Here is a 6,000-nt window from a genome sequence, read left to right as displayed (position 1 = left end):
TTATTCACTCATCCTGGGGCCCTTTCAGTAGCCAGGTGTGATGGATGGAGAGGCAAGAGCATAGTCATGTGAGGAGTCTGTCAAGACTCAGGAAGCCAGCTCTAGTGGGAGGCACGACAGACTAAAATTTGGCTCTGAGCCAGGCTAGTAGCACCAAATGTCCAGATGAGCCTCTGTGGGTCAGAGAATGGGCCACTGCTCCATGGCAGTGCCCTAGGAGGAAGATAGATGACTTGTGGGGAATGAGAATGGATGTGGAGGACTGGACAGAGTCCTGCCCTGTAATAACTAAGCTTCGTGGTCTTGATTGGATTAAAAAAATCACAATGGAAACACATCTCTGAGTGGGTCTGTAAGGATGTTTCCAGAAAGGTTTAGTTAAAAAGGTAAGATCCTGCCAGGCAGTGGTGGCGCACGCCTTTAACCCCAGTACTCAGGAGGCAGAGGCAGGCAGATCTCTAAGAGTCTGAGGCCAGCCTGGTCTACAGAGTGAGATCCAGCCCAGGCACTAAAACTACACAGAGAAACCCTGTCTCTAAAAACCAAATAAATAAATAAATAAATAAATAAATAAATAAATAAATAAAATAAAAAGGTAAGATCCACTGTGTATAGGGGCAGTATATCCCCTAGGTGTCCTGACTAAAAATGGAGAGAGTGAGATGAACGGCGGCATTCATTCCTTTGTGTTTCCTGATTGTCTGTGCAATGTGACCAGCTACCTCACACCCTTCTTCACAATTTCCTTTCCATGATGGACCATACCTTCAAACTGTGAGTCGAAATGAACCCTCTTTCCTTAATAATAATAATTAATAATAATAATAAAGCATTACTTTTTGTCAGGTATTTAGTCCTTATTATTTAGTAATAAGGAAATTAATCAATACAGTCTCATGTCTATTCTTTGGTCTCCAATACTACTCTTTTGATGGAACCACTGATACAAGCGATGAGATCTTTTCATGCTGTATTGGACCTTGTTAACTTTGTTTTTACCCCTTAACAACTGAATCCCAAGATCAATTGACACTTGCTTGGAACAGATAGGCATGAACAGTCAGAGATCTTACCTACCCTCTATAAAAGGGGCTTTTTCATGACACCAACCCTTGATTGCCTTACAGATTTGGAAGAACATCTGGAAGGAAAGTAAGAACCATAGTTTAAGGGTCTGAATGAAGTCTTCCTATGTGGGTGAGAGACAAATAACACTCCCCAAAAGCTGTAAGATTGAGCGGAAGTTCCAGTGCCAGAGATGGGCTACTTCCTTATTGTTGTTGGCCAGGGAGGCTTTTGAGTCACCTAGAATCATAGTGGCTACTTCCAGTGCCATTGGCTGCACGCTAGAACTAAATGCATTTTTGGTTATAGGACACTGTAGAACACTGCATTCTCTCTCTCTCTCTCTCTCTCTCTCTCTCTCTCTCTCTCTCTCTCTCTCTCTCTCTCTTTGGTTACAGGACATGAAGAAATCAAGCTTGACTGAACTGGCAGTATCTTCTCTATTTATCATCTGCCATAATACTGGAAGGCACTGTGTAGACTACTGGGGAAGAACTGTTTTCAACAATCCTGCTTTTGTTTGTTTGTTTGTTTGTTTTGTTTTGTGTTTCAAGACAAGGATTTTCTGTGTAGCCCTGTCCTGGAACTCACTTTGTAGACCAGGCTGGCCTCAAACTCATGGAGATCCACCTGCCTCTGCCTCTTGAGTGCTGGGATTAAAGACATTTGCCACCACTGCCTGGCTCCTGCTTAGTTTTGGATCACCGTGACAGGCAGGAAGTGTTGACTGGTGCAACAGTAGCACAACTGTTATGCATTCAACCAATTGCTTTCCCACTGAATGTCAAGCCACCTACACTGGTACAAACATGTGTTTGTTATTATAGCCAGGGCAAGAAAACCTGTGGCTGGAGATACATAAGCTCTAACGCGAAAGCCATTACTATTGCTTTGTTAAATGGATGTGATACATTGCCTGTCAAATTGTCTTTTGAACATTTGTGTTTATATCTATAAATTACTGTTTTTGTTAGTCTTGGTCATTAAAGTAACTTCTTTTTATTTAGCAAGAGGTGGGTATGGTAGAGACTTATAACCAGCCAAACTATTAAGAAAAATTGACTGTTGCTGTGGCATAGTAGCAAAAAAAAATTAATCATCCATTTCAGACCATATTCTCTAAGGTCCAGGGAACATCACAGAATAAGAAACAGAATTTAAGAGTCATAGGAAGCAGTAGAGTGTTGTGTAGCTATTGTTAATTGAAATTTTCCTTCCTAGATCCTATGATTCACGAAGTTCAAGAGATTTGTAAGACTCAGGAAGCTCATGAAGTTGGTAAGATTCACCAAGGTTATCTAAGTGGTTAGCAATTCCTTGGGGTAGAAGAGACTTTTCAGCAGTGCTGTCTGCCTGCTGTGCAGGGAACTTCAGTGATGTTGTTTCATAACCGCTGTCTATGTCGGTGTGGGCTTTTCAGAGAGGCAGCTGTCATTAAGCAAGACTTGTGAGGAACCATTTATTTGGTCTTAAGTTAATGCCTAATCTCGAGTGAACAGATATTTGTTTATATCTCCTGGGAAAAGTCATGCAGCTCAGGATTTGAGAATGTTCTGGGGCCCCACTTGGGGTCTACCAAACCTATCAAAGGTTTGAGGCTGGCTGTTCACAGGGAATTTTTTTTGAATTCCAGAGAAAAGAAAACCAAAACAACAATAGAAATGTCCTTTTGTTTTGTTTTGAGACAGGGTCTCTCTGTGTAGCCTTGGCTGTCCTGGAACTCACTTTGTATACCAGGCTGGCCTCAAACTCACTGAGATCTGCCTGCCTCTGTCTCCTGAGTGCTGGGATTAAAGGAATAAAAATGTCTTTAATCAAGCCAGCCAATGGTGGCGAGCACCTTTAATCCTAGTACTCTGGAGGCAGAGACATGCAGATCTCTATGAGTTCGAGGCCAGCCTGGTCTACAGAGTGAGATCCAAGACAGGCACCAAAACTACACAGAGAAACCCTGTCTTGAAAAAAGAAAAAAATGTCTTTAATCAAGCCAGGCGATGGTGGCACATGCCTTTAATCCTAGCACTCTGGAGGCAGAGACATGTGCGTCTCTGAGTTCAAGGCCAGCCTGGTCTACAGAGCAAGTTCCAAGACAGCCAGGGCTACACAGAGAAACCCTGAGTGGGAAAAGTGAAACAAAAGTCTTTAATCAAGCAACTTTATTTTCTCAAGAATAAACTAATAAATGATTTATCTAACAAATTATGCATATTCTTGCTATACATAATCAACTTGGGCTTTGTAGATAACATCAATGAAAAACACATGAGAGAATTTACATATTTAAACTCGTAAAATGGCTCAGTGGGCAGAGTTGCTTGCTGCCATAGCTAAGGATTTGACTTTGATCCCTGGGACCCACATAGTGAGAAGAAGAAAACTAACTCCTACTAGCTGTCCTCTGAGGTCCACATACAAACCATGGCACAAGTGTGTACATGCATACATATAAACAATGTAATACAAAATCTTAAAGGAACTGAAGCTATGATTCAGTGGTTAAAAGCATGTATTATTCTTGAGGACCTGACTGAAATTCCCACTGGACAGCTCACAACTGCCTGTAACTCCAGCTCCAGGGATTTATGATATCTCTGACTGCCATAGGCACACCTACATAGACAAATACACACAACTAAAAATAAAAATTTTATTACAATTTTTTTCTTTAAAAAATTTTAAAAAATTACAGGGGGATATACTCAAAATACATTGCATGAAAAGTTTTTTCAATAAAAAAGAGTTTATATTTTTGACTCAGGAAGATTTATGGAATAAAAGGGCCTTCCCAAACATTTACAATGTTGTAGCTAGAGTTTTCCTGCCTTGCCCACAGTCAGTACAAATCTCTCTCACCTGCCAGTCCCACAGCCTCTCAGACCCAACCAAGTAAATACATAGACTTATATTGGTTACAAACTGTATGGCCGTGGCAGGCTTCTTGCTAACTGTTCTTATATCTTAAATTAATCCATTTCAATATATCTATACCTTGCCACGTGGGTCGTGGCTTACCGACATCTTCACATGCTGCTTGTCATGGCGGTGGCTGGCAGTGTCTCCCTCCTCTTTCCTGTTCTCTCAATTCTCCTCTCTGTTAGTCCCGACTATACTTCCTGCCTGGCCACTGGCCAATCAGTGTTTTATTTATTGACCAATCAGAGTAATTTGACATACAGACCATCCCACAGCACATTGTTGTTTGCAGAGTCACCAAATTTTAAGTGGGGAAAAATAAACTAAAGGGTTAAACTAATGTCATAAAAATAACTTCAAATTCGTGACAGGTATGGGTGGCACATGCCTTTAATCCCAGCACCCAGAAGGCAAAGGAGGCAGGTCTCTGTGAATTTGAGGCTAGCCTGGTCTACATAGTGAGTTCCAGAGTAGCCAGGGCTACGTAGTAGATGCTGTCTCAAAGGAAAAAAATGACAAAAACAAAACAAACAAAGAACAAAAACAACAAAACCACTTCAAATGAAAACAGAAAAAATCCTCCTCCCTCTCTTCCATTGGACTCCAGGTGCTCCGTCCCATGCCTAGCTGTGGAACTCTGTATCTACTTCGATCAGTCACTGGATGAGTGTCTATGGTGACAAATAGGGTTTTCACAGATCTGATTACAGAAGAAGGCCCAGTTCAGGCACTCTCTCCACTATTGCTAGGAGTTTTAGCTGGGGTCATCCTTGTGGATTTCTGGCAATCCAAGAGAACAAAGGCAGGGTCAAGATCATGATGGGGAAACCCACAGAGACAGCTGACCAGAGCTAGGGAGAGCTCATGGACTCTGGACTGATGGATGGGGAACCTGCAGGGGACCAAACCAGGCCCTCTGAATGTGGGTGACAGTTGTGTGGCTTGGTGTGCTTGTGGGGCTCCTGGCAGTGGGACTTGGATTTATCCCTGGTGCATGAACTGGCTTTTTGGAACCTACTCCCTATGGCGGAATACCTTGCTCAGCCTTGATGCAGTGGGGAGGGGCTTGGGCCTGTTGATGTGCCAGACCTGTTGACTCCTCATGGGAGGACTTACCCTCTCTAAGAAATGGGTGAGGGGTGGGGGGAAGGTGGGTGGAGAGTGGGAGGAGGGGAGGGAGGGGGAACTGTGGTTGATATGTAAAATGAAAAAAGTGAATAAAATAATATATAAAAAACAGAAAACAGAAAAAATCATTTATAAGTCATTTTAGTGCCCAGAAAATTGGCCATGGATTAAATTGTCTAGGTAAAATTCACTCTTCAAAATACTTTTCAACAAAGGCCTAACTAATAGTAGAATAATTATAATGGAAACTTGTACATATATATATATATATATATATATATATATATATATATATATATATATATGACACAAAGTTAAATGTACATGGTTGAGGGCACTGAAGAAAACGGGGGAATCAACGAGCCTTGACCTGAGTGTAGGAAGGAGGCTGAGATGGTGGGTGCTGAAGCGCCAATCTCCTTTTAGACCTTCAGAATATATTTTAATTCTCTTCACAGAGAGGGTTTTTTTTTTTTATTTTTAAGACAGGCTTTCTCTGTGTATAGCCCTGGCTGTCCTGGAACTCACTCTGTAGACCAGGCTGGCCTCAGACTCTTAGAGATCTGCCTGCCTCTGCCTCCTGAGTGCTCGGATTAAAGGCAAGTGGCACTGCCACTAATCACCTGGCTGGTCTTTTGCTTTAAAAAAAAAATGATGAAATACAATATACACATGGGAAAGAGCATGATCATATCGATATGTACCATTTAATAGAAAGCTATAAAGTGAGAACCTCAGTTATAAATCACTGTTCTAGGCCAATAAATACGAAGCCAGGGCTGGCTAAATGGTTCAGTGGGTAAAGACACCTGCCACTGAGCCTCATGACCTGGGATCCATGGGTCAGAAGGGAGTACTAATTCCTTCAGGCTTTCTTTTAATGTGGTAGGAAAC

This window comes from Peromyscus californicus, unplaced genomic scaffold (genome assembly GCF_007827085.1).
Source record: "Peromyscus californicus insignis strain IS unplaced genomic scaffold, ASM782708v3 Scaffold_3__1_contigs__length_106647218, whole genome shotgun sequence".
In the NCBI taxonomy this organism is placed as follows: Eukaryota; Metazoa; Chordata; class Mammalia; order Rodentia; family Cricetidae; genus Peromyscus; species Peromyscus californicus.
This window is presented reverse-complemented; position numbering follows the sequence as displayed.